Here is a 6,056-nt window from a genome sequence, read left to right on the forward strand (position 1 = left end):
TCTGTTGCCAGGCTGGAGTGCAGTGGTGCGATCTGGACTCACTGCAACCTCCTCCTCCTGGGTTCAAGATATTCTCCTGCCTCAGTCTCCCGAGTAGCTGGGATTACAGGCACGCGCCGCCATACCCAGCTGTTTTTTGTTTTTTTTTTTTTTTTTTTTTTGGAGATGGAGTCTCGCTCTGCCGCCCAGGCTAGCGTGCAGTGGCACGATCTCGGCTCACTGCAAGCTCCGCCTCCCGGGTTCATGCCATTCTCTTGCCTCAGCCTCCCGAGTACCTGGGACTACAGGCGCCCGCCACCACGCCCGGCTAAGTTTTTTGTATTTTTAGTAGAGAAGGGATTTCACTATGTTGGCCAGGGTGGTCCCAACCTCCTGACCTCGTGATCCGCTCACCTGGGCCTCCCAAAGTGCTGGGATTACAGGCATGAGCCGCCAAGCCCGACCAAGACTACTCTTTTAATTCCCAAGGCCAGCCTCTGTGGTTTGAGCATGTGCCACAGCCTGTGCTCGGGTTGATGCCCCACATTCCCACAGTTTTCCGAAAGAGGCCCTCAGACTCACAGTGGCCATTATTAATATTCTGAGGTTGCGTCAGAAGAAAGAGGTGTTGCAGAGAGGAACCACAACCATCACAAACCTGGAGGGCTGGGTGGCCACCCCTGGATCCCATTGGCTGCCTGTTTCTCACTTTGACTGAGGCCTGCCTCCTGAATCATGACGGCTATCTAGATATGAATGAAAGCAGACCCCCTGTGTACCAACATGTACCTGTGGCTGTAAGCTCCCCAAACAGCAGTGAGTCCTACTTGTCATTGGCCCTGGAAGCTGCATCCATGGGCCTGGGTCACAGAGGGTAATGCCTGAAGGCTCCTATGCACAGGACAAGGTGTGCCGTAATGAGCAGCAGCTCCTCAGCCAACTCCAAGAGCTGCAGCTGGATGAAGACCTAGTGCAAACACTCCAAAAATAGTGCATCTTGCTGCTGGAAGGGGGCTCTTTCAGGGATCTGGGAGAAGTCATCCACCGAGAGAGCATTTCCATGCATACCTCTGCCGAGTATTTGTTCTCAACTCTGCTGTCTCACGATCCAGACCCCGCCTGTAAATTAGCCTTACATGTCATAAGGTTACTTGTTTTAGAAAACTCAGGTTGTGCAGGTGACATGTCCCTCCCTCACCATATGGTGTCTCTGGCGCCCAGCCATTATCCTCCCTGGTTCACGCTTGGACACTTGGAATCACAGCGGTGGGAACTGGCCTCCACCATGCTGACTGCTGCCAAAGGAGACACTGTGAGGCTCTGAACAATTCTGGAAGCAATGCAGAAGCACATTCGTTCTTCCCCCCTCATCTTCAAACTGGCCCAAGATTCATTCAAGATTGCTACTCCCACTAACAGTAGTACTGACAGCACCCTGCTCAACGTGGCCCTGGAACCTGGGTTACAGGTGATGAGATGACCTTATCAACCCTTAACTGCAGACGCGGAGAGATGGTACGATGGTTGGTGACCTGTGCTACAGAAGTGGGTATCACCCACCTCCCTCTACCCCCAGGGGAAAGGAGTTTCTAAACCCTACTCTTGAGACAGGACAACAAATCCTTGGAGCTCTCGTATTCCTATTCCTGATGGTCTAAGAAAGGATGGGGCTGCTGGTGGGAGAAGATGGCCTCTGTTCAGGCAGCCTAACTTCTGTCCTCACTGCTTTAACCAACCATATGCTGATGTCAGCAGCATTTTGATCCTCTCATCAGAGACATGTCTAAGAGAATGAATTTTCAGCTGCCAATGCTCAAGTGCGCCCTTGGGAGGTAGTGGGCCTGGTGGTTTTGTCCCCGTCCCTGTCCATGCTTGTGAGAAACCCCAGACACCTTGGAGGCTCAAGACCCTTTCTAAAGCCCAAAGACCCAGCACAAGACTATACCCTGAAAGGCTCCACTTCAGCTAGAACCCCTGGCAGATCTGCAACCCTGGCCTCGAGCCAAGCAAACCCCAGGCTCCACTGCTCCATCCTTGTGAGGGGCTAAGAGCACCTGCAGAAACCTTCAACCCTCTGACCTGAGGAAGGAAGGGATAGGACGAGACCCCAAACAGGGTCTGGCCATCTGGGATGCTTCCCTTGCCCTGGTTTGCCTCAGATCATCTCAAGGTTGCCGAGGAGGAGGGAGAACTCATCTCTGCAGGCCAAGTTCAAACTCCACACGGTAATCTGGGCCGACCTGAATCAGGACCCAGATGGCCATGGCTGAGCTCAGGCACTGGCGTGACAGGTGTGCGGGCCCCAGAGAGCATCTTGCAGAGCTGGTACACATTCTTCACCCCTACTGAGACTGCTAGTATTGTAGCTGCCACAGCCGTATCCCACACCACTATCCTGTGCCTCAGTCTTGACTATCCACAGTGGGAGGAACTGGCTAGCTGTGCTTTCACACTGGCCCTGCAGTGTGCTATGAAGCATCCACAGAGCTGTGCCTTGTCAGCCCTTACACTCTGTGAGAAAGACCACACTGCCTTTGAGTCAGTCTGCCAGATTGCCACTGAGGCTGCTGCCGGTGGCGTGACCCATTCACAGCTGTTCACCATCGCCTGCTACGTGGAGTTCCGTGGCTACGCGCTCCATGCCTTCAAGCTGGCCTCATTGGCTATGAGCCATCTTAACCTGGCTCAAAACCAGGATACCCACCCAGCCATCAGTGATGTGCTCTGGGTTTGTGCCCTCAGCCACTCTCTGGGCAAGAATGAGCTGGCAGTTCTCATCCCCCTGGTGGTGAAGAGTGTGCACATTGCCATGGTGCTTTCAGACATCCTGTGTGCGAGGCTGCACGGTGACTGCACCTGGCCTGGCTGGCACCCCAGGCCGCCACAGCTCTGGAAAGCTCATCTCCACTGACAGAGCTCCATTGTGCCAGTTGCTGATGCCACCATCAATGCTTACATCAACACCACACACTACATCTAACACACATCAGCCCTTGCCAGTATGGAGAGTTTGTTGAGTTTTGAAGCAAGGCTGGGGATACCTTCCTGCTGCCCCAGGATGGCTACCTGCAATTTGCTCAGTTCATCAACAATCTCAAACAGATCTACAAAGGCAAGAAAAAGCTGATGCTGCTGGTTCGAGAGCCCTTTGGCTGAGAAAGCAGATAGCTCACCAGCCCGGCAGCCTGGGTCCCCAGGTAGTATCAGGTCAGGCCAAAAACACTGAAACATTTGTCCACCCTGAGAGGACTCTGAGCACCTGTGGCTGAGGCCAAAGGACCACAGGGCTAACGATGGGGAGAGTCCAACTCCAGTCGATATGTACACCTTGGCAAGCTTCTCACTACAGCCCACTGTTGATGGAGGAAGTGGGCCCTGAAAATCAACCAGAAACCCCCACGATATGCCACCTTCTGCCCCTATGTCCTGCATGTCGTGGGCATTGGCCCTGTCTCCCTTGGCAAACACAGAACACTGTTCCATCTCAGAGATCGCTTAACCAGAGAAACAGATGCATTTATAGTACTGTAAATACTGTATGTGTTGCCAATTAGTGTTAAGTGGTAACTATTTATAATTCTGGTTCTGATTTGATGGGTGCTTGAGGTAGCTGTGGGTGGGAGGATATGCTTATTGTCTGAGGAGACTCACAACCATTTCTCAGGTTTCCCTTGCAGAGTGTATGCCATTACCAGTGGGATAGTGGGGGTGCCAAGGAGAAAAATGGCCAGTTTGAAAAAATCCCAAGACTAGTCTATGCAGAATCTCTCGCCTACAGACAGGGCATTAATAGCCCAGTGGTGGGTGAGTGGCAGAGGCCAGGACTGGACTCAGACTTTTGCCTCACAAAGCTGTGAGGACTCTGAAGCTCCTGCCCCTGCCTCACACAGCCTTCCCAGGAGTCTGCTGAGCACCTTTGAAACAAGTGCAGGGAAAAGATGAAGGTCTGGGAAGCCACGGAGCTCACAATATTCATCAACACTGGTCACCTTTGTGTTAGAGAGTGTGTGTATCTGTATGACTGAGTACATGTGTCTATGTGCATAGATATATCTGCGCATGCCTGTCTGTGTGTGCACATTATATGTTGATGTGTATATATGTCAGTTCTATGGCTGTGTACCTGTGTGGATATGTGCACACTGGACTGTGGGTCTCTGTGTGAGGATGTAACATTTGTGTACATGTGAGGATGCATATCTATGTGTAAATGCTGTCATGTTTTGCATGTTTAGTGTGTGTGTACCTGCGCACACATGAGCGCATGTGTATGTGTCTGTGTTTATGCTTGCTCTCCATGCATCTGTGTTTTTCTATGTGTAACTGAGAGTATCTCTACATGTAGGGATGACTGCATGTTCATCTTTGAGGATCTGCATGAATGTATCCTTTTTGCGAGATTTCTCTTCCCATTCGTCTTAAATCTCTCTCACCAGCTAAATGTTTGTTCCCCATCTCTGTGCCTCCTCTATTCATTCTCTCTTACCAAACAAGCTTCTACGCACCAGTCTCCCTCTGCCATCAGATTGGCTGCTTTCACTGCACAGTTCCCTTCTTGCCCTGTACTTGCTTTCTTCCCCTGCCTTTCTATGTCAAGCTTCCTCTGCCTGCTTTTGTCACAGTCTCATTGCTTGCTGACTTGGAGGCTAGGGCTGGTCTGCACTTAGCCTCTCCCTTCCTAATTTCTAGCCCCAGTGAGCAGCCCTGTCTTAGCCCTGGCTGCCCTCCACAGTGTATCATGTTCCTGCTACCTTCCCGACCCCTATGCTCAGCCTGGAATTGTTGGAGGAGACAGCAAGGACATTCAGAAGAGTCAGTTGGTTACCAGTGCCTTCGTGTTTACTCTTTTATGTGTTAGATCCTGAGTTGGGGGTGGGGTTTGATAAGGAAGGGGTGGTATAGCTAGAATGCAAACTAATAACTTCATCTGCTTTACTTTTTCTTTCATTGACAAACTGTCACCTTTTCTCCAAACTTACCAAGAAGTGGTATTTGCCATTTGTGGCTACTCAAGTCCCACTGCCCAGCCAAGGGGCCCTACAATGTCTCAGCCCAATGGGTTGGTTAAAAAGAGAGAGAGAGAGTGAGAGAGAGAGGGAGGTCACTCTCATTTTTGTATCACAATTGCCCTTCTTTTTAGCAAGTGTGTGAACTCACAGTGCTTTTCTATGAATAAACCATGGATCACATGAAAGATCATTTTTCTTAAAGAAAACAAAAATTGTCTAAATTTTTGTTTAGACAATTTTGTTTAGACAATCCCCAGAGGGGACCAGAAAATGCTTAATAGAAGATTATAGATTTTCTGTGAGTGCCTATGGCTCCGGGTGACCTGATTCTGTAAAGCAAATGTTATTGTCCTCCTCAAATTCATGTGTTGAAATCTAATTCTATGTGATGGTATTTGGAAGTGGTGCCTTGGCAGGTGATTAAGTTCAAGAAGGCAGGGACCTCATGAATGGAATTGGTGCCCCTATCAAAGGGACTGCAGAGAGCTCCCTCATCCCTTCTGTCATGTAAAGACACAGTAAAAAGATGGCATGAACCAGGAAGCCAGCCCTCTGTAGACACGGAATCTGCTGACCATTTGACCTTGGATTTTACCATCTCCAGAACTATGAGAAATCAATTTTCTATGCTACCTAGTCTATGGCGTCCTGTTTTGACACCCAGATTAGCTAAAGTACCAGCATGTCAACTTGCACACATAATTCTTGGAAACTCTGAGGCCAAATCCTTGATGGCAAAAAGTGATTGATCTGCCAGAGACATGAGCCTACATCATCCCTCTTTCCACAATAAACCAGAGAGTCAAAACAGGCAAGAGTAGGTCAAGGTCTTCTAAAAGCCATACCTGAAAGGTTTCCAATAACAGTTGACTCGGTGGTAATTCAACCACACAAACAACCACAACAAAAGACACAACTATCAGAGATTTTCAGGATAGCATCAAAAACACCATGTAACATTAGGGAGTTCAAAAAAGCATGAAGTTTCAGAAATCAAACTTTATTGAAATGTCATTTCATCAACTTGTAATTCTAACACTATTAATAAATGGTAGGGCAGGTGGCGGC

At 49.4% G+C, this 6,056-nt stretch overlaps 1 pseudogene; it reads left to right on the forward strand.

Annotated features, from left to right (window-relative positions):
* The first annotated feature begins 428 nt into the window (after positions 1-428).
* On the forward strand, positions 429-3,135 carry LOC112131429 (zinc finger SWIM domain-containing protein 5-like; annotated as a pseudogene).
* Positions 3,136-6,056: the final 2,921 nt, after the last annotated feature.

Source organism: Pongo abelii, chromosome 19 (assembly GCF_028885655.2).
Source record: "Pongo abelii isolate AG06213 chromosome 19, NHGRI_mPonAbe1-v2.0_pri, whole genome shotgun sequence".
Lineage (NCBI taxonomy): Eukaryota > Metazoa > Chordata > Mammalia > Primates > Hominidae > Pongo > Pongo abelii.